The 23662-nt window shown below is 46.2% G+C and overlaps 1 protein-coding gene across 4 annotated transcripts in view; it reads left to right on the top strand.

Moving 5' to 3' along the window:
* CAMK4 (calcium/calmodulin dependent protein kinase IV) overlaps positions 1–23662 on the top strand; it is a 203373-nt gene that overhangs the window by 63958 nt on the left and 115753 nt on the right. The gene's annotated exons all lie outside the window — the stretch shown is intronic.

Below are 23662 nucleotides of genomic sequence, written 5' to 3'. Positions count from 1 at the left end.
CTCTCTTGAGGATGTTGCTTAAATCTTTCAATCGATTAGAGTTTTCTAAATTAACATATTGATTGCAAAAACCTTTTAACCTAAGGTAATTAAAGATCTCCTTATTATCTACCGTATATACTCGAGTATAAGCTGAGTTTTTCAGCACATTTTTTGATGATTTTTGATGTTTAAGAATGGGGATTATATTAGCCTTTAGCATCTCCGGGGGAATATTACCCTTTATCATAAACTCATTAAAAGTATCCGTTAAGCTATTTACTAAGTGTTCCTTCAAGGACTTATAGAATTTGTTACTGAAGCCATCCGGGCCTGGGGTCTTAGATGTTTTTAATTTATCTATAGCTTGGATGACTTCTTCTGAGTTAATAGGTTCATTCAATTTTTGCAGTTGGGAATTCAATATTTTGGGCAGCTTTAAATTCTCTAAGTATTCTGTTAAATTTACTGAGACTTGTCTATCCGGGAGATTATATAGTTTGGTGTAAAATGATTGGAAAGCTTGGCCTATTTTTGATGGATCTAAGAGAACCTTATCCTCTTGGATGATCTTAGTTACCCTCATCTTGATTGAGTCCTTCTTCAACCTATTCGAGAGTAGTTTATCCGCTCTACTACCCTTGTAATACCATGATCTTCTTAGTTTTTCTAATGAGTAATTTGCTTTCTGAATCAGTAAGTCATTGATGTTATCCTTGATAGTCGTCAGTTTTTTAATAATGTCTATAGAAGGGTTATTCTTATTTATATACTCTAGTTTTTAAGAAGTGCCTTAAAACCCATCTCTTTAGGAAAGCTTATGGCCTCCAAGACTAACCAATACCTCACATACCTGTCTCTTGCCCTCTCCTAAAGGGCAGCCCACCTTATTTGATTGCAAATTCCTGTCCTAATGTGTTTTACACCCCACCTCCTATAGAATGTAAGCTCGATTGAGCAGGGTCCTGTTCAACCTATTGTTTCCTGTAAGTTTATTTGTAATTGTCCTATTTATAGTTAAATCCCCTCTCATAATATTGTAAAGCTCTACGGAATCTGTTGGCGCTATATAAATTGCTATAATAATAATAATAATAATAGTTTATCTAATTCTATGTAGAGGTGCGCGAGATTATGGGAGTTCTTTTTTTTTTCCAGAGACCCCAGCTTAATAAGGTGACCTCGAATTGTACATTTATAAGCACACCAGATAGTGGAAAAAGATAGATCATCCTTAGTATTATCTTCAAAAAATAAATCAGTAGTTAACTTAATTTGACTTAGGTAATCCGGGATATTTAGAAGATGGTCGTTCAGTCTCCAATTAGATCTGTTTTCCTTCAAACCATCGTCTAAAATCATTATTAACGCATTATGATCTGACCATGCGATGTTTTTAATAAAGACTTTCTTCAACATTTTTGAGATGCTTGGATTTGAAACTATCAAGTCAATCCTAGAGTATACCTGGTGTGCCTGTGAGAAACACGTAAAATCGTGTTCCATAGGGTGAAGGGTACGCCAGAGATCCAAAAGGCCCCTGTTCTTTAACAAGTTACTGAAGGATTTTGCTGAATTTTTTAGCTGTTTATTGTGATGGTCCCTGATCAAACTTTTCCTATCTAATTCTGGATTAAGAATGCAGTTAAAATCCCCCAGATAGATTACCATGCCTTGACTAATTCTGTCAACTTTATCCAACACTTTCCGGATGAACCTTATTGGGGCTTGATTTCGGGCATAGAGGTTCACAATAGTATACACCTTATTATTTATTTCACAGATTAATATGTGGTACCTGCCTTCTGGGTCCTGTATTTGGTGAATAAGTTTGAACGCTACTCTAGAAGAAATAAGGGTAGCAACTCCTCTTTTTTTTTTTGTCATATAAGGAGGAGGAGAAAATAAGCGGATAATCTTTAGAGTTTAAACCTGACCTTCCTCTCTGTTCCCAATGTGTTTCCTGCAGCCCACAGATGGAAATGGACTCATCTTTCAGAAATTTTAAGAGGATATTACGCTTTTGTGGTGAAGTCAAACCCCTAAGATTTAATGTTAATACTTTTATCATTGGAATACCGGTTGAAATTTAGACCATCTCCCGTGGAGCCCTCATGAAGAAAAAGACCGTATATGACCAGAACATAACAAAACAGCATACACGTACATAAAACATTAAATCCCCAATGGCTCCCTGCCCTTCCTTCCTTAGGAGCCATCCTTACCCAATATTGACCGTAACCTACCCAGGTGCAGGTCAATTAGACTCAACCGCGTAGCGGTTGGGGGGAACAGAAGAAGATAATATGTAGTTATCAACCCGTAAGCTTCATTTATAAACAGTATGAAATCTATCAGCGAAAGAGGATAGTAGAAATGTCCCCTATTCACCCAAGAGCAAAAAAAAAAAAAGTCTTGGCCTTAATTTATACCGTTACGGTAAAATCAACAACAATCATCCCCTAAACCTTTATCAAATGTGTCTTTTTAGCAAACTCAGTAACATTACTTGACAGTGCCTTACTGAACGGTGCCTGTCCCCCTTAAACAAGTGAACTTGTAACTATATGTAATAGGTGTATATTATTTGTGATATGCACTATATCGTGGAATCACCTAAGATATCTAATAAAGTTTTAGCAATTCTATATTATCGAGTATAATCCTTATAATAATAATGAATGTACGTGTGATTGAGTTTAAACCCACTGCAATATTTTATCAATTCGTGTTTCCAAAGGGGCCATTATCTTAGCCTTACATTAACCCGTGCTGTTTCGTGTTTAGAAAATAAAATTGTGAAAAAACCACTTAAGAGGTTTATCTGTCTGTGCTTCCCAAACAAAAAAAAAAAAGAAAAAAAAAAAAAAAGTAATTAAGCTTACTAGCCCCTCCATTAGTTAAATGCTTAGTCTGGTACTCTGATGATCAAATCTAGATGTTTAGTGATAACCATTGGTGGAGTTTTTCTACTTCCTTGAAGACTTCCAAATTATCTTTGTGATAGAACTTTAGTCCTTTAGGCAATAACCACGTATAACCTATGTTATTTTCTCTAAGCTTTTGTGTACAAGTTAGGAATTTCTTCCTTACAGTTCTTGTGGCCAGGGATAAATCATTAAAACATTTTAGATCTTCAAATTTTGAGTCCTTTAGGGATTTCATCCTTAGGGCCAGATTGAATTTCGTCTTTAAGGAGAGGGAATGAAAACTTGCTATAACTTCTCTTGGGATATGTGCTGGCAAGCTGCTTGGTTTTGGCAGTCTATGTACATTCTCAAAAATAATTGGAATATTCTGCAGCTGGATGTCTAGAAAGATTAGAAATTCAATCACATAGGTAGAATGCATTTGGTTAGATATATTCTCCGGGATTCCTCTAATCCTGATATTTTTTCTCCGGGACCTGTCTTCCCAATCTACCAATTTTGTTTCCAAGAGATTTATTTTCTGCTCCAAGAAGTTTATCTTATCTTCCATCATATTATTTTTAAGCACCGAGCATTCCAGCTTCTCTTCAATGGAGGTAATCTTAGTATTCAATTTCTTTATTTCTTCTTTGAAAGTAGTTGTGATAAGGTGCATCTCACCTTTTATCTTTTCCATTTGAGCATCGAAGCAGTTATTCAAAGTGTCTCTATCGATATTAAGGAGATCAGCTGGGGGAGAAATAGAGTTCAAGTTATGACCACTTATATCCACAAGGCTTGAATTCGCCATATCTTCTTCGGTGGGCTTGAGAGAGCTCGCTTGACTTAATCTCCTTTCTTTCTCTTGTGAAAAGAAATAATTTGACAAATGTTTATCAGCTTTTGGTTCGGCTTTAGCTTCGGATCTGAATTCAGCTTTTTTATCTCTGTCTTTCCTAGTGTTAGGCTTGTTCTCACCTTTTTTTGCCGCCATCTTTTCCCTTGACGCGTACAACGTATAAGAAAAAAAAAAAAAAAGAAAAAACAGAATGCCCTCAAAGTGACCTCAGTTTTGCATTCAGTTTTAGATGGCACATTAGAAAAGGACGGATATTTATATATATAGATTGGGTAAGTTCTAAACCCTCTGCCGCAAATAGTAAAGGCTTTAAAAAATAAGTTTTAGGTATATTAATTGTCTGTCCCAAAAAAGAAAAAGGGAAAAAAAATGCATCCTAATATACGTTCTCTGGGTTTTATATATTTTTTTAATCTTTTTTTTCAAAGGCTTTACGAGTGCACATAAGCTTTACGAAGCTTCTCAGGCTTCTGGCTTCTGGCCTTCTGGCCTTCTATAGCCTTAGGACACCAAATCGCCTTAGATCGCCTTAATCACCAATCGCTTCCCTGCCTCCATGTTCACAGTTCACCATAATAAGTAAGAGGTAGAGACAAGCAGAATTCGAGGAGCAGTGAGTAAGAAGGATATAAAGGGAAATTATAGCGTTTATCATTTAACGTTTATCATTTAGCGTTTAGCCTTTGACCACAGTTTATGAAGGCTAACGCAAGATATCACCTGGTTCCCAAGTTATGGGTACATTCTTCGTAATGGATTAGGTTAGCTATATTGGTGCTTGTTCTAAATACACTTGCTGGTTCATGCAAAAAAACGTTATCATGCGGTACCTCAGCAGTACCTCAGCGTACTATGTTCTTGTTGTACCTTCCCAGCTTCCAGGGCGGGAACTAGGAGCAGAGAGAGCCCACCTCTCAAAACTTCATCCGAGATTGCTGCGTCTCCCTTAATCTCCCGTTGTCTTACTCCGGCTTGTTCCGCCTCACCTACCACCGTACTGCACCGTGCTGCGTCGTGTTGCTCCGTCTCCCCCCTTCTCACTCCTCAAAGCTCCTCCGGCAGTCGTCAGCTGTCTGCAGCAGTTTGCGAAGGCAATTACGTGTTGCTCCGTCTCCCCCCTTCTCACTCCTCAAAGCTCCTCCGGCAGTCGTCAGCTGTCTGCAGCAGTTTGCGAAGGCAATTACGGTAGAAGTTTAGCAGTTATGCAGGCGACACACAGCGTCCGCCATCAGACGGCCTCGGTTGCCGCTTCCTTCCTTGCCGCTTCCTCTCCCCTCCGCTCCCCTCGTCCGCGCGACGTCACCACGTGCACGTCACGTCATCGCTCCTCCCGAGGAGATCCAATGTAACTCATCTAAAAATGTTTGTCGGTATAACCATTTCCCACAATGTTAACCCCTTCAGTAGTTCTTCCTAATTAATTATGTGAATGGTTTCATTAAAATACATTAAAATGTAAAAATGTCTTTAAGTTGGCATAAAGTCCACATACAGTGAGTGTATTAGCAATAGATATCTGAGTTACTCAGAGCATTGCAAGCCGCTGTACAATATGTGCTAAAAGTTTACCCCAATTTAAAGTGTAGCTATGACGTTTGACATGATAGGGTTACTGTAGAGCTTACCTCCCATCTGTTTGGTTGGTAACTCTTAATTCTGTCCAGTTCAAGGTTTGGCAGAACGGTCCTGTATTCAGGGTTGTATCCCGCCTTCCTCGACTATTTATCTGGTGTCCATTCTACCAGAGAATGTGTCCAGTCATTGCAGAGCAAGGTATTTGCTTTTCTGGGTAAACTCTCAGCTCATGTACAGAGCTCTTCACCAGTGCATTAAGCAGGAGCTGCCCTGACGTGGTCCAACCAATGAACACCAGTTTGACATGACCCCTTTTAATGGGTCTACACCTTGCCTCTACCTCATGGTGGCCTACCCACCCTTCTATCCCTGCATCCCATGCATTCCATGTTGGGAAGTGTTGTAGAAAGTGGGAGAAAGGGCTAGGAATTACAATTTCTAGATAATTGTGGCTTTATGGGCTACATTCCATGCACCTTTACAAACTTGAAAAAAATAAATCCAGCGCGTTACTGAAAGAGATGATGAATGTTTGCAATTTGAAATGTGTGAAGCGCCATGGCAGATAATTCCATATAAATATTTCTATTAACGAATGCAACGCCACCAATCCAAGACACAGGCCAACACTAACTCAGTATCGGACAGTTCAGTGACCACCGGCTGGAAGTAAAGGACCATAAAATTCTAATGGCAGCCAGAGAGGGCATGTACAGTACTGTGCTACATACAATGATTTCATGGATGAATACTTCCCCAAAACACAGCAAACGATCAAGTACTTTCCAAAATGAACGACAAGGAAGAACTGTGCACTTTGCTGGGAGAAAGAGAAGTTCCCATAAACATTATTTATTTATAAAATATTTTACCAGGAAAGATACGTTGAGATTTTTCTCGTTTTCAGATCGTCACAGAGCAGAATCCACGAATAGCGAGTGAAGTCTTCATCCGTTCCATTGTGCTTAACACATCATCCTGTGCCCCACTCTGCCTCACCCCTTTCTTATACTCCTGCTTCCTTCATTATTCTAGTGCCATAGTTATATTCACGAGCGACCATTAGGAATCTTTCTCTGAGTCTGCTATGGTTTCTGTTCAGCTACTATTACCTTAAATTTTAAATTCACTTTTTTTAATTTTCACTTTAGTACATGACCCTGTGTGTGTAATTAGGGGTACGTAGAGATAAAACCAGAAATTAAATAAGAATTATTAATTTTTTGGGGGGTGGGACTTGCAGAAGTTTGATACAATAGATATATATATATATATATATATATATATATATATGTAAAAAATACAATCTACATACATATATATATACAGTTGCAAGAAAAAGTATGTGAACCCTTTGGAATGATATGGATTTCTGCACAAATTGGTCATAAAATGTGATGTAAGTCACAATAGACAATCACAGTCTGCTTAAACTAATAACACACAAATAATGAAATGTTGCCATGTTTTTATTGAACACACCATGTAAACATTCACAGTGCAGGTGGAAAAAGTATGTGAACCCCTAGACTAATGACATCTCCAAGAGCTAATTTGAGTGAGATGTCAGCCAACTGGAGTCCAATCAATGAGATGAGATTGGAGGTGTTGGTTACAGCTGCGCTGCCCTATAAAAAAACACACACCAGTTCTGGGTTTGCTTTTCACAAGAAGCATTGCCTGATGTGAATGATGCCTCGCACAAAAGAGCTCTCAGAAGACCTACGATTAAGAATTGATTTGCTTAAAGCTGGAAAGGGTTATAAAAGTATCTCCAAAAGCCTTGCTGTTCATCAGTCCATGGTAAGACAAATTGTCTATAAATAGAGAAAGTTCAGCACTGCTGCTACTCTCCCTAGGAGTGGCCGTCCTGTAAAGATGACTGCAAGAGCACAGCGCAGACTGCTCAATGAGTTGAGGAAGAATCCTAGAGTGTCAGCTAAAGACTTACAAAAGTCACTGGCAAATGCTAACATCCCTGTTAGCGAATCTACAATACGTAAAACACTAAACAAGAATGGATTTCATGGGAGGATACCACAGAGGAAGCCACTGCTGTCCAAACAAAACATTGCTGCACGTTTACAGTTTGCACAAGAGCACCTGGATGTTCCACAGCAGTACTGGCAAAATATTCTGTGGACAGATGAAACCAAAGTTGAGTTGTTTGGAAGAAACACACAACACTATGTGTGGCGAAAAAGAGGCACAGCACACCAGCATCAAAACCTCATCCTAACTGTGAAGTATGGTGATGGGGGCTGCTTTGCTGCCTCAGGGCCTGGACGGAGTGCTATCATCGAAGGAAAAATGAATTCCCAAGTTTATCAAGACATTTTGCAGGAGAACTTAAGGCCATCTGTCTACCAGCTGAAGCTCAACAGAAGATGGGTGTTGCAACAGGACAATGACCTAAAGCATAGAAGTAAATCAACAACAGAATGGCTTAAACAGAAGAAAATACGCCTTCTGAAGTGGCCCAGTCAGAGTTCTGACCTCAACCCGATTGAGATGCTGTGGCATGACCTCAAGAAAGCGATTCACACCAGACATCCCAAGAATATTGCTGAACTGAAACAGTTCTGTAAAGAGGAATGGTCAAGAATTACTCCTGACCGTTGTGCACGTCTGATCTGCAACTACAGGAAAAGTTTGGTTGAAGTTATTGCTGCCAAATGAGGTTCAACCAGTTATTAAATCCAAGGTTTCACATAATTTTTCCACCTGCACTGTGAATGTTTACATGGTGTGTTCAATAAAAACATGGCAAGATTTCATTCTTTGTGTGTTATTAGTTTAAGCAGACTGTGATTGTCTATTGTTGTGACTTAGATGATGATCAGATCACATTTTATGACCAATTTGTGCAGAAATCCATATCATTCCAAAGGGTTCACATACTTTTTCTTGCAACTGTATATAAACATATGAGTGAAATATTATCTTTAACAAGTTACACCAAGCACCATCACCATTTCATGACTTGGAGGTCACTCCACCTCTATCAGCGGCATTAGTCAGTGTGGAACTAATGTCAATTCTGTGCAAAATTGGCACAAAGCATGCTGGCTCCAGACAGCCAATGGCAGTATAGCACCTCTCTATGTTGTTTCCTTACCCTATCCTCCATGACCTCCTTCCACCTCTGACGAGGTACAGCAGGTACAGAGTTAGTATAGCATGGTGTGGGGTTAATACAGGTGGTACGGAGTTAATATAGCATGGTGTGGGGTTAATACAGTGGGTGCAGAGTTAGTATAGCATGGTGTGGGGTTAATACAGAGGGTACGGAGTTAGTAAAGCATGGTGTGGGGTTAATACAGCGGGTGCAGAGTTAGTATAGCATGGTGTGGGGTTAATACAGTGGGAATGGAGTTAATATAGCATGGTGTGGGGTTAGTACAGCGGGTACAGAGTTAGTATAGCATGGTGTGGGGTTAATACAGCTGGTACGGAGTTAGTAAAGCATGGTGTGGGGTTAATACAGCGGGTATGGAGTTAATATAGCATGGTGTGGGGTTAATACAGCGGGTGCAGAGTTAGTATAGCATGGTGTGGGGTTAATACAGCTGGTACGGAGTTAGTATAGCATTGTGTGGGGTTAATACAAAGGGTATGGAGTTAATATAGCATGGTGGTGGTTAATACAGTGGGTACAGAGTTAGTATAGCATTGTGTGGGGTTAATACAGCGGGTATGGAGTTAATATAGCATGGTGTGGGGTTAATACAGCGGGTACGGAGTTAGTATAGCATGGTGTGGGGTTAATACAGCGGGTGTGGAGTTAGTAAAGCATGGTGTGGGGTTAATACAGAGGATACAGAGTTAGTATAGCATGGTGTGGGGTTAATACAGCGGGTACAGAGTTAGTATAGCATGGTGTGGGGTTAATACAGCGGGTACAGAGTTAGTATAGCATGGTGGAGGTTAATACAGGGGGTACGGAGTTAGTAAAGCATGGTGTGGGGTTAATACAGCGGGTATGGAGTTAATATAGCATGGTGTGGGGTTAATACAGCGGGTGCAGAGTTAGTATAGCATGGTGTGGGGTTAATACAGCGGGTACAGAGTTAGTATAGCATTGTGTGGGGTTAATACAGCGGGTACAGAGTTAGTATAGCATGGTGTGGGGTTAATACAGAGGGTATGGAGTTAGTATAGCATGGTGTGGGGTTAATACAGCGGGTACAGAGTTAGTATAGCATTGTGTGGGGTTAATACAGAGGGTATGGAGTTAATATAGCATGGTGTGTGGTTAATACAGTGGGTACAGAGTTAGTATAGCATGGTGTGGGGTTAATACAGCGGGTACAGAGTTAGTATAGCATGGTGGGGTTTAATACAGAGGATACAGAGTTAGTAAAGCATGGTGTGGGGTTAATACAGCAGGTGCAGAGTTAGTATAGCATGGTGGAGGTTAATACAGCGAGTGCAGAGTTAGTATAGCATGGTGTGGGGTTAATACAGCGGGTACAGAGTTAGTATAGCATGGTGTGGGGTTAATACAGCGGGTACAGAGTTAGTATAGCATGGTGGGGTTTAATACAGAGGATACAGAGTTAGTATAGCATGGTGGAGGTTAATACAGGGGGTACGGAGTTAGTAAAGCATGGTGTGGGGTTAATACAGCGGGTATGGAGTTAATATAGCATGGTGTGGGGTTAATACAGCGGGTGCAGAGTTAGTATAGCATGGTGTGGGGTTAATACAGCGGGTACAGAGTTAGTATAGCATTGTGTGGGGTTAATACAGCGGGTACAGAGTTAGTATAGCATGGTGTGGGGTTAATACAGAGGGTATGGAGTTAGTATAGCATGGTGTGGGGTTAATACAGCGGGTACAGAGTTAGTATAGCATTGTGTGGGGTTAATACAGAGGGTATGGAGTTAATATAGCATGGTGTGTGGTTAATACAGTGGGTACAGAGTTAGTATAGCATGGTGTGGGGTTAATACAGCAGGTGCAGAGTTAGTATAGCATGGTGGAGGTTAATACAGCGAGTGCAGAGTTAGTATAGCATGGTGTGGGGTTAATACAGCGGGTACAGAGTTAGTATAGCATGGTGTGGGGTTAATACAGCGGGTACAGAGTTAGTATAGCATGGTGGGGTTTAATACAGCGGGTACAGAGTTAGTATAGCATGGTGGAGGTTAATACAGGGGGTACGGAGTTAGTAAAGCATGGTGTGGGGTTAATACAGCGGGTATGGAGTTAATATAGCATGGTGTGGGGTTAATACAGCGGGTGCAGAGTTAGTATAGCATGGTGTGGGGTTAATACAGCGGGTACAGAGTTAGTATAGCATTGTGTGGGGTTAATACAGCGGGTACAGAGTTAGTATAGCATGGTGTGGGGTTAATACAGAGGGTATGGAGTTAGTATAGCATGGTGTGGGGTTAATACAGCGGGTACAGAGTTAGTATAGCATTGTGTGGGGTTAATACAGAGGGTATGGAGTTAATATAGCATGGTGTGTGGTTAATACAGTGGGTACAGAGTTAGTATAGCATGGTGTGGGGTTAATACAGCGGGTACAGAGTTAGTATAGCATGGTGGGGTTTAATACAGAGGATACAGAGTTAGTAAAGCATGGTGTGGGGTTAATACAGCAGGTGCAGAGTTAGTATAGCATGGTGGAGGTTAATACAGCGAGTGCAGAGTTAGTATAGCATGGTGTGGGGTTAATACAGCGGGTACAGAGTTAGTATAGCATGGTGTGGGGTTAATACAGCGGGTACAGAGTTAGTATAGCATGGTGGGGTTTAATACAGAGGATACAGAGTTAGTATAGCATGGTGGAGGTTAATACAGGGGGTACGGAGTTAGTAAAGCATGGTGTGGGGTTAATACAGCGGGTATGGAGTTAATATAGCATGGTGTGGGGTTAATACAGCGGGTGCAGAGTTAGTATAGCATGGTGTGGGGTTAATACAGCGGGTACAGAGTTAGTATAGCATTGTGTGGGGTTAATACAGCGGGTACAGAGTTAGTATAGCATGGTGTGGGGTTAATACAGAGGGTATGGAGTTAGTATAGCATGGTGTGGGGTTAATACAGCGGGTACAGAGTTAGTATAGCATTGTGTGGGGTTAATACAGAGGGTATGGAGTTAATATAGCATGGTGTGTGGTTAATACAGTGGGTACAGAGTTAGTATAGCATGGTGTGGGGTTAATACAGCAGGTGCAGAGTTAGTATAGCATGGTGGAGGTTAATACAGCGAGTGCAGAGTTAGTATAGCATGGTGTGGGGTTAATACAGCGGGTACAGAGTTAGTATAGCATGGTGTGGGGTTAATACAGCGGGTACAGAGTTAGTATAGCATGGTGGGGTTTAATACAGAGGATACAGAGTTAGTATAGCATGGTGGAGGTTAATACAGGGGGTACGGAGTTAGTAAAGCATGGTGTGGGGTTAATACAGCGGGTATGGAGTTAATATAGCATGGTGGAGGTTAATACAGGGGGTACGGAGTTAGTAAAGCATGGTGTGGGGTTAATACAGCGGGTATGGAGTTAATATAGCATGGTGTGGGGTTAATACAGCGGGTGCAGAGTTAGTATAGCATGGTGTGGGGTTAATACAGAGGGTATGGAGTTAATATAGCATTGTGTGGGGTTAATACAGCGGGTGCAGAGTTAGTATAGCATGGTGTGGGGTTAATACAGTGGGTACAGAGTTAGTATAGCATGGTGTGGGGTTAATACAGAGGGTACGGAGTTAGTAAAGCATGGTGTGGGGTTAATACAGTGGGTACAGAGTTAGTATAGCATGGTGGGGTTTAATACAGAGGATACAGAGTTAGTATAGCATGGTGTGGGGTTAATACAGCAGGTACAGAGTTAGTATAGCATGGTGTGGGGTTAATACAGCGGGTACAGAGTTAGTATAGCATGGTGGGGTTTAATACAGAGGATACAGAGTTAGTAAAGCATGGTGTGGGGTTAATACAGCGGGTGCAGAGTTAGTATAGCATGGTGTGGGGTTAATACAGCGGGTATGGAGTTAATATAGCATGGTGTGGGGTTAATACAGCGGGTGCAGAGTTAGTATAGCATGGTGTGGGGTTAATACAGCGGGTACAGAGTTAGTATAGCATGGTGTGGGGTTAATACAGCGGGTACAGAGTTAGTATAGCATGGTGGGGTTTAATACAGAGGATACAGAGTTAGTATAGCATGGTGGAGGTTAATACAGGGGGTACGGAGTTAGTAAAGCATGGTGTGGGGTTAATACAGCGGGTATGGAGTTAATATAGCATGGTGTGGGGTTAATACAGCGGGTGCAGAGTTAGTATATGTGGCGAAACCAGCTTCGCCACTGTGAACTGGAGAGGCCTGGCTGCTAGCCTCCTGCCCGCTGACTATGGCCCCTGGACATATTGCACTTTAAAGACTATATTTGGGCATGTACTAATTTACATTGCTGCTACTGGCCCTTTTAACAGCATCTATGGACATATTGGGACTTTTGGGACTACTGTCCCTTTAAGATTGTGAAGCATATTCAAGTGTAATGCCTGTAATATTATATATGTATTTATAGATGTGTTAAGTTTATCCTGGGTGATTTGTATGCAGCATTCTGATTGTTCGGTAGAATCACTCCATTCAGTATATTGAGTGAAACTACCGAACAACCAGACCACCCAGGAATGAGTGTGCCTCCAATTACCGTTTGCAACAATGTTGCAAACAGGTAATTGGCAATCAGTGCAGTGTGGTCTTTGTCCTCTGGGTGGCCGCCATTCGGGAAACAAACACGTGGCGGCGGCCATCTTAAACTACCGAACAGCGGTGTTTTGCCGTCGAGTGTCTGGAACTAAAATCGGACACTTGACTAGGCAAACACCGCTGAGACCTCCATACTTCCAGAAATTCGTATGGAAACTACCGAATGACCCGCCGTTCGGTAGAAAGAGCCCCATAAACAAGGGAATTCATTCAAACCCTCTCCAGGCTCTATAACACAGGCAATTCGCCTGTTTTCATTCCCTTGTTTGTGACCGACCGCAGGGCCAAAATGCATGGAACTGTTTTCGGATACTTTACCCATGCGGTCGGTCAAATCTTTGGAACCCCATATCTCACGAACCATTCATCCGAATTACTTGAATTTTGAATATGTTGTCCCCCTGAATAAGGGCTATCCAGCGATGCTGGATTTAAAGGTGTACCCCCGGGTTTTGGGGTACATCCAGAACTTGGCTGAAAAAGTGTACCGGATAATTGGGTTTAATGTTATCTGAGGGGAGGGGATGTGTGGGCTGAACCATGTATGTGATTGGTTATTTTATGCCTCCCCCTGGGTGTGGCCTGTATGTGGATTAGTGTAATAAAAGCCAGGCTGGATGAGCCAGTCCAGAGTTCCTGCTTAACCCTCAAAATGAAGTGTCGTCTCGTTCTTGGGGGGGATTGGATTGTAAGCTGACTGCCAAGAGTGTAAGCCGATTGTATGCTTTTCTTGTTCAGCTGTTCCAGTTCGGAGTGTAATTCGTATCCAGCACGTGAGTTCTGATGTTCTGCAGTAGCTGTGCCTGTCTATGGAAAAGGGGATTATCGCCTAAACGCATTTTTCCCCTTGTATGCTGAAACGGTCCGTTACAATTGGTGGCAGCGGTGGGATCGTTCCTACAACCAGAGGGACAGCTACAGACAACACCATTCCTGGATTACAAAGTGAGGGCAACGCCAGTACCCGTACAGCGACCCTATCTACGAAGGATTTTGGGAAAATGGGCAACACGCACACCTGGGCAACACACACACCTGAGGAAGAGAGTGAATTAGAATGGAGAGATAATGCCCGGATAGAATTATGGGATGATGCCCTGGAAGAAGTCCAGTATCAACGGCAGCAGCGCTTTCCTGGTGCCGCATACCAGTTGGAGGAACAAATGGCCTGGCGGATGCCGCTTCTGGGGGACCAACCCGGAGGGGAGCGGGTAAGACAACTTGAGTACCTCGTGGAAAGGGAACTGAGCCTGGACGTCTCATACCGGGCACTGTGGTGGTGCACTGTCCAGCCAGAGACGTGGAGGGCAGAGGGCATCCAGCCGGAGGGGGATCACTACACTAGCCCTGGCCTGTTGTGGAAGGCCCTAACAGAAGACGTCGACTTCGGCAGTCCAGCAGAGTCACGGTACTGGGCTATCGTGCATTACCGGAGTGAGATGTTACAGGGCCCGAGATCTATTGGACTGGGACAAGACCTCCGCCGTTTCGCTGGCATGGAACAAGGGCTGGAGATGGACTATGTAGAACTATTAAATTCCGGCCAGCCGCAGAGAGGGGACGCAGACCGGGAAAACTGGGTGGCAGACCCAGACCTGCTAGCCTACAGCTGGGAAAACGGGGCCGAGGTACCTCCTGCTTCACTACCAGCTGCAGAAGTGGGGGACCTCATGGACTGGCCCTGGAGAGACCCACAGATGGCCGGGGGAGATGGGACCGAGATCTCTCTACCGGCCCTACAGGGATGCTGGGCAGTCGGCCCAGATCCCCAGCGGCAGTGTGTGTCCCAGGGAGCAGAAGGTGCAGTCCTTCCTCCCCAGCGGCAGTGTGTACCCCAGGGAGCTGATGGTGTCGTCCATCCTCCCCAGCGGCAGTGTGTGTCCCAGGGAGCAGAAGGTGCAGTCCTTCCTCCCCAGCGGCAGTGTGTACCCCAGGGAGCTGATGGTGTCGTCCATCCTCCCCAGCGGCAGTGTGTAACCCAGGGAGCGGATGGTGTCGTCCTCCCTCCCCAGCGGCAGGCTGAGTTACAGGGGGCAGAGGTTGTTGTTCCTGCCCCCCAGCAGCAAAGTGAGATGCCAAGAAGGCAGTGTGAAGTGAAGGGAGAGGAGAGCAGCGTCCTCCCTCCCCAGCGGCAATGTGTGCCCCAGGGAGCTGATGGTGTCGTCCATCCTCCCCAGCAGCCGTGTGGGTCCAAAGGAGCCGAAGGTGCAGTCCTTCCTCCCCAGCGGCAGGCTGAGTTACAGGGGGCAGAGGTTGTTGTTCCTGCCCCCCAGCAGCAAAGTGAGATGCCAAGACGGCAGTGTGAAGCGAAGGGAGAGGAGAGCAGCGTCCTCCCTCCCCAGCGGCAGTTTACCGTCCAGAGAGAGGAGCTTGTTACACCCTCTCTCCAGCGGCAGCCTAACTCACCAAGGGGAGATGTTAAGCCCCACAACTGTGCAGATGGGACCGTAGTCTCTGCACTTACAGCACAAGGGATAGGGACGGTCGGTCCTGTTCCCCAGCCTCAGTGTGATGGATCCAAAGGGGAGACAGTCGGTCTCCCCCTCCGGCAGTCGAGCTGCGCACCTAAAGGGGAGACAGCCAGTCTCCAGCAACCAGACGCCCACCAGACTACTCCCGTGGTAGTGCTGGCAACAGGACAGAGTACCGCTGGTCTCTGCCCCCTCAGCAACCCACCAAGGCAGCCTACCCGTCTCCCACCCAGCAGTGGTGAAACACCAGAACTTGGACAAAATCCTTCCTCACCCAGATGTAGTAACCGGTTAGTGTGGGTGGGCTGCTCTGTTATTTCTGTTTTGTGGGTGGGTTGCTGGACTAACCAGGGCACTGACCGGCAGAAAGTCAGGTACCCTGTTAGTCTAATTGGCCAAGGGGAGAAATGTGGCGAAACCAGCTTCGCCACTGTGAACTGGAGAGGCCTGGCTGCTAGCCTCCTGCCCGCTGACTATGGCCCCTGGACATATTGCACTTTAAAGACTATATTTGGGCATGTACTAATTTACATTGCTGCTACTGGCCCTTTTAACAGCATCTATGGACATATTGGGACTTTTGGGACTACTGTCCCTTTAAGATTGTGAAGCATATTCAAGTGTAATGCCTGTAATATTATATATGTATTTATAGATGTTGTGGCAAATCTAGCCACTTCTGGACTATATGCAGTATAGGTTGTCCGTAGGCTGACTGTATGATGTGTTCCGTTAAATGTGTATGTATTGTGCTATGGCCGTTCGCACGCTGGCAGCCGTACGCTGCCAGCGTACCAGCATTCATACGACGAAAACACGGCTATCCTGGCCATTCGCCGTACGAATACGGGCTCCCCAGGTCGACCACACACTCCCAAGTCGTGTGGTACCAAGTAACCGATTGCAACATTGTTGCAATCGGTAATTAAGGGCTCTCCTAGGTGGCCGTCGATCCACTACCGACCATGCGGCGGTCGGCCATCTTGGATCCTTTGTCTCTGCAGCGGTGTTCGGTCGTCGAGAGCCTGGACTTGAAAACGGCTACTCGATGATCCGAGCCCCGCTGGGTTTCCAGAGCGTTCGGGAGTTCCGCGTTCGGTACATTATATGTCCCGTATTTATTCGGTACTTTTAAACCAACTTTCATGTTTAAATGTATTATGTGCGGCGTTCGGTCAATTCAGCTGGGATCAGAGCGGTATTCTCACAAAGTGTGCGCTCCGACCCCAGCTATCTACCGAACGTTCGATTATTCCAAAGTACCGAATATTATGTGAATTATGGATTTTAGAGTCAATTGTCGGTTTTGCTACACGAGGGGATAATCCACTTAATCGTCCATTTTAGTGGGAGTATCCCTCTCGTGTCGCAATGCCTGTTGGGAAAGTCACAATGCATGTTGGGAGAAATCCCCTGGATGATCTGTGTGGAAACCCCTTGCATGGGGAACTGTATAAATACACTGCTTGTGAATAAACCGAGTTAGTTGACTCCCAAACTGTGTTTCGTCCGGTTATTGGGAGGATTGGGAATATTGCCTTGCTTTTCTACTCTGACTGTGGATTTCCTGAAGATACCAACGGATGTCGTGGACGGTTATACCGCATACCGTTACAATTGGTGGCAGCGGTGGGATCCGAACCTTACAGCCGAAAAAGCAGCGTTCGTGTAAACTGGAACTACCGAACAAGGAAAGCAAGGGCAATTCGTATGGAGATTGACTACACCATACTGAAACGACAGACTTTAAAAGAGCTACTGGAAGCCAGGGGCAAGATAGCCAGCAACAAATCTAAGGCTGTGCTGATCGCTGAACTAATGGAGGGAGACAGAGCCCGCAGCACTACACCTCCACCAGCCAAGGAAGAGACCCCATTCCAAAAAGAGCTACGAACCAGGTTGGAGTTTCTGCCGCAACCAGTATCGTTGGAAATGTTGACCGTGATGATATCGGATGTACAGGACTATCTGCTGGCAACCAACCCACCAGCAACCCCACCTAGGGCAGAGTCTGTTACTGCCTCCACCTATGGGCAAATAAAGCCCAAAGTCCCACATCACGCCTTTAAAGCGTTTTGTGAAGAAAAGGACGAAATCGATGGGTACTTACAGGATTTTGAGCGGCTGTGCGATTTGCACGATCTGGAACCCGCAGTATGGGTACCGCTGCTGGCCGGTAAATTATCGGGTAGGGCAGCTGAAGCCTACCGTGCTGTACCTCGAGAGGACAGCAAAGATTACCCTAAAGTAAAGAGGGCGATCTTGGAGAGGTATGCTATTACCCCAGAAGCATACCGGCGCAAGTTCAGGGGCTTGCGCAAACCGGAGAAAGATTCTCACGCAGAGTGGGCACACAAGCTGGATCAAGCATCGCAAGGATGGATACAGGCCAGCAACGCCACTAATATGGAGGAGTTACGACAGCTTATGCTACTGGAGCAGTTTTTTAATGGCTTGTCCCCAGACGCACAAGAATGGGTGAGAGACCGTAAACCCCTCACCCTACCCGAAGCCGCTAGATTGGCGGATCAGCATTTTGATGCCCGGAGGCATCACGGATCACAGAATAAGGCCCTCCCTCGGATTACCGGGCCACCTCATAATTTTACTCCTACCGGCCCCACCGTACCCCTGCACAGGCCAGCACTGAATACTCCACCACCCCCCTCCCGATACAACGGCCGGGCTAACATTCAGTGTCACACCTGCAAGCAGTGGGGACACATTTCTCGGGAGTGCACCCAAAACCGGAGCCGGCAGGCTTGGAATCAGGTGCGACAAAATTTGGCACCAAGGGCTGCTGCACACCATTACCAGGTAGCCCCCGTCACCCAAGAATTGCTGAGCGCTCAAGTTGAGGAGCCGCTAGGGGTGCTCCACGAAGTAATGTCGGTCCGAGCCACCGACAACCGACAACATCATCGGCAGCTAGTAACCCTAGAGGGCAAGGAGGTACAAGGGCTCAGGGATTCGGGAGCCACTTTGACTTTGGTTGCACCACATTTGGTCCCGGGCGCAACCCACACTGGCGGGTCAGTGGCAGTACGGGTGGCCGGGGGAGCAGTATACCGGCTACCGACTGCCAAAGTACACTTGGATTGGGGTGTGGGAGAGGGGACTGTGGAAGTAGGGCTTATGCAAAATTTACCTGCAGATGTTGTGCTGGGGAATGACTTAGGCCAAATGACTTCCGCTTTTATTCCCCAGACTCCCTATCAGGAGGCACACCCCGTAACCACCCGGCAACAGGCTCGCACCACGGCTACACCGATGCACTCTGAGGCTCAGGTAAGAGACCATGCTCCCCAACCGACCCCCATGTCCTGGGATACCCCGACTACCTTTGCGACCGAAGTCCAGACCGATCCCACCCTCCAAGTATATAGGGACCGGGCACAAACAGACCAAACCGGGCTAGAGGGGGAGCGGTACATCTGGGAGAAGGAGTTGTTATACCGTGTCACGACTAAAGATGTGGGGGGGTCTGTCACCCTGACTAACAAGCAGCTAGTGGTACCGCAAAAGTATAGACAGGAGCTGCTTAGAATTGCTCATGACATTCCCTTGTCAGGACACCTAGGGATGACCCGTACCCGGTACCGCTTAACGCATGCCTTCTTCTGGCCCGGCATCTCGCAGGATGTGCGCCAGTATTGCACCTCTTGCGACGTATGTCAGAGAGTAGGTAAACGAGGGGATCGCCACAAGGCCAAGCTATGTCCCCTACCCATTATCGCAGAGCCCTTCAGCCGCGTAGCGGTAGATATCGTAGGGCCCCTGCCAAAACCCAGTCCCTCTGGCAAAAGGTACATTCTGACTGTAGTGGATTACGCCACCAGGTACCCCGAAGCTGTGGCCCTCACTAATATACATGCCGAGACCGTAGCGGAGGCATTAATGAAAGTGTTTTCCCGGGTAGGGTTCCCCCAAGAGATAATCTCGGACCGAGGTACCCAGTTTACGGCCGAAGTTACTCAACATATGTGGAAGGTATGTGGCATTAAGCCAATAGTTAATTCCGCCTACCACCCCCAGTCCAATGGGTTATGTGAGAGGTTCAACGGGACACTGAAGCAGATGCTTCGGACGTTCGGGGAGACCCACAAAGACTGGGAGAGGTTTCTACCTCACCTACTCTTTGCTTATAGAGAGGTTCCCCAGGAGTCGACCGGATTCTCCCCGTTTGAATTACTATTTGGGAGGAGGGTGCGGGGACCCTTGAACTTAATTAGGGAACATTGGGAGGGAGAGAGTACTACCAACGAGACCCCTATCATATCATACGTCCTGGAATTCAGGGACCGTCTGGAGGCGCTCACTCAGGCTGTACACACCAACCTCCAGGCGGCCCAGCAACGACAGCGACGCTGGTACGATAGAGGAGCCCGAGACCGCAGCTTTCAGGTGGGACAGAAGGTTTTAATTTTAAAACCTGTCCGCACAGACAAGCTGCAGGCCATCTGGCAAGGCCCCTACCAGGTAGTGGAGCAGCGATGCGACACTACCTATGTGATCGGCCCCTGCTCAGGGGTAGGGAAGAGACGCATGCTCCACGTGAACCTGCTCAAACCCTATCATGAGAGGATCGAGGATGTGACGGCCATCTGCGCCTCCTCCTTAGAGGATCAGGAGAACCTACCCTTACCTGACCTACTAGAACCCGAGGCACCGATAGAGCCCTCCCAGGGAGTTCAGCTGGGGGAGCGGCTAAGCGCCCATGAGCGTGCCCAGGTACAAGCGCTGATCGAAGCCAAAGGGGCTACCTTCTCCAATTTACCTGGTTACACTCCGCTAGCCACTCACCGAGTAGACACCCTGGGACAGCTACCTATGAGACAGGCTCCATATAGGGTTCCGGAATCCGTCCGTACCCATATGAAAGCCGAGCTAGATGAGATGTTACAGCTAGGGGTTATCGAACCCTCCGATAGCCCCTGGGCATCGCCGGTAGTCCTAGTACCGAAAAAGGATGGCACCACTCGGTTCTGTGTCGACTACCGGAGGCTAAATGACAAAACGGTGTCGGATGCCTACCCGATGCCCCGGATAGACGAGCTGTTAGATAAGATGGCACGGGGCCAGTATCTCACTACCATTGATTTGTGTAAGGGATACTGGCAAATTCCACTAGCCGATGACGCCGTCCCCAAGTCGGCGTTTGTCACTCCGTTTGGCCTGTACCATTTCAAGGTCATGCCCTTCGGAATGAAAAACGCTCCGGCTACCTTTCAGCGGATGGTAGATCGGCTACTGGACGGGTTCCAAGAGTATGCCTGTGCCTATCTAGATGACATAGCCATCTTTAGCCAGACCTGGGAGGATCACCTACACCACATAGGGGCGATCCTAGATCGTATTGGGGAGGCTGGGTTAACGTTAAAGCCTAGCAAGTGCCACATAGGTATGGCTGAGGTGCAGTATCTGGGACACCGAGTAGGGTGTGGGCAGCAGAGACCCGAGCCAGCCAAGATTGAGGCCGTAGCAAAGTGGCCTACCCCCAGGACTAAGACTCAGGTGCTGGCGTTTTTAGGGACGGCCGGCTACTACCGGAAGTTTGTTCCAGACTATAGCACCCTGGCCAAACCCCTGACGGACTTGACTAAAAAGAACCTTCCCCGACAGGTTGTCTGGGCCCCAGAGTGTGAGCAGGCATTCCAGCAACTCAAAACGGCTCTAACTAATGCTCCTGTGTTGACTGCTCCTGATCCAACTAAAAGATTTCTTGTTCACACAGACGCTTCAATGTTTGGATTGGGAGCAGTACTGAGCCAAGTGGGAGCCGATGGCGGAGAACACCCCGTAGCTTACCTAAGCCGCAAGTTATTACCGCGTGAAGTGAGCTACGCTGCCATCGAGAAAGAATGCCTGGCCGTGGTGTGGGCCCTCAAAAAGTTACAGCCATATTTGTACGGACAACCTTTTTCCTTACTCACAGATCACAACCCGTTGGTGTGGCTGAACCGTGTATCTGGGGACAATGCCCGGATGCTGCGCTGGAGTTTGGCGCTGCAGCCCTTTGACTTTACCATTCACTATCGGCCCGGAAAACAAAACGGTAACGCTGACGGGTTATCCAGACAGACTGAACTCGAAAAGTGATCTGTGAGTACTCTCCCGGACATCCCCAAGCCGATCCGTTGGGATCAGACTGTGTATGCCGGCTTGGTTCTGGGGGAGCATTGTGGCAAATCTAGCCACTTCTGGACTATATGCAGTATAGGTTGTCCGTAGGCTGACTGTATGATGTGTTCCGTTAAATGTGTATGTATTGTGCTATGGCCGTTCGCACGCTGGCAGCCGTACGCTGCCAGCGTACCAGCATTCATACGACGAAAACACGGCTATCCTGGCCATTCGCCGTACGAATACGGGCTCCCCAGGTCGACCACACACTCCCAAGTCGTGTGGTACCAAGTAACCGATTGCAACATTGTTGCAATCGGTAATTAAGGGCTCTCCTAGGTGGCCGTCGATCCACTACCGACCATGCGGCGGTCGGCCATCTTGGATCCTTTGTCTCTGCAGCGGTGTTCGGTCGTCGAGAGCCTGGACTTGAAAACGGCTACTCGATGATCCGAGCCCCGCTGGGTTTCCAGAGCGTTCGGGAGTTCCGCGTTCGGTACATTATATGTCCCGTATTTATTCGGTACTTTTAAACCAACTTTCATGTTTAAATGTATTATGTGCGGCGTTCGGTCAATTCAGCTGGGATCAGAGCGGTATTCTCACAAAGTGTGCGCTCCGACCCCAGCTATCTACCGAACGTTCGATTATTCCAAAGTACCGAATATTATGTGAATTATGGATTTTAGAGTCAATTGTCGGTTTTGCTACACGAGGGGATAATCCACTTAATCGTCCATTTTAGTGGGAGTATCCCTCTCGTGTCGCAATGCCTGTTGGGAAAGTCACAATGCATGTTGGGAGAAATCCCCTGGATGATCTGTGTGGAAACCCCTTGCATGGGGAACTGTATAAATACACTGCTTGTGAATAAACCGAGTTAGTTGACTCCCAAACTGTGTTTCGTCCGGTTATTGGGAGGATTGGGAATATTGCCTTGCTTTTCTACTCTGACTGTGGATTTCCTGAAGATACCAACGGATGTCGTGGACGGTTATACCGCATACCGTTACAGATGTGTTAAGTTTATCCTGGGTGATTTGTATGCAGCATTCTGATTGTTCGGTAGAATCACTCCATTCAGTATATTGAGTGAAACTACCGAACAACCAGACCACCCAGGAATGAGTGTGCCTCCAATTACCGTTTGCAACAATGTTGCAAACAGGTAATTGGCAATCAGTGCAGTGTGGTCTTTGTCCTCTGGGTGGCCGCCATTCGGGAAACAAACACGTGGCGGCGGCCATCTTAAACTACCGAACAGCGGTGTTTTGCCGTCGAGTGTCTGGAACTAAAATCGGACACTTGACTAGGCAAACACCGCTGAGACCTCCATACTTCCAGAAATTCGTATGGAAACTACCGAATGACCCGCCGTTCGGTAGAAAGAGCCCCATAAACAAGGGAATTCATTCAAACCCTCTCCAGGCTCTATAACACAGGCAATTCGCCTGTTTTCATTCCCTTGTTTGTGACCGACCGCAGGGCCAAAATGCATGGAACTGTTTTCGGATACTTTACCCATGCGGTCGGTCAAATCTTTGGAACCCCATATCTCACGAACCATTCATCCGAATTACTTGAATTTTGAATATGTTGTCCCCCTGAATAAGGGCTATCCAGCGATGCTGGATTTAAAGGTGTACCCCCGGGTTTTGGGGTACATCCAGAACTTGGCTGAAAAAGTGTACCGGATAATTGGGTTTAATGTTATCTGAGGGGAGGGGATGTGTGGGCTGAACCATGTATGTGATTGGTTATTTTATGCCTCCCCCTGGGTGTGGCCTGTATGTGGATTAGTGTAATAAAAGCCAGGCTGGATGAGCCAGTCCAGAGTTCCTGCTTAACCCTCAAAATGAAGTGTCGTCTCGTTCTTGGGGGGGATTGGATTGTAAGCTGACTGCCAAGAGTGTAAGCCGATTGTATGCTTTTCTTGTTCAGCTGTTCCAGTTCGGAGTGTAATTCGTATCCAGCACGTGAGTTCTGATGTTCTGCAGTAGCTGTGCCTGTCTA

The sequence above is a fragment of the Pelobates fuscus genome, chromosome 5, assembly GCF_036172605.1.
Source record: "Pelobates fuscus isolate aPelFus1 chromosome 5, aPelFus1.pri, whole genome shotgun sequence".
Lineage (NCBI taxonomy): Eukaryota > Metazoa > Chordata > Amphibia > Anura > Pelobatidae > Pelobates > Pelobates fuscus.
Note: the sequence above shows the minus strand (reverse complement) of the source record. Positions and strands in the feature narration are given on the sequence as shown.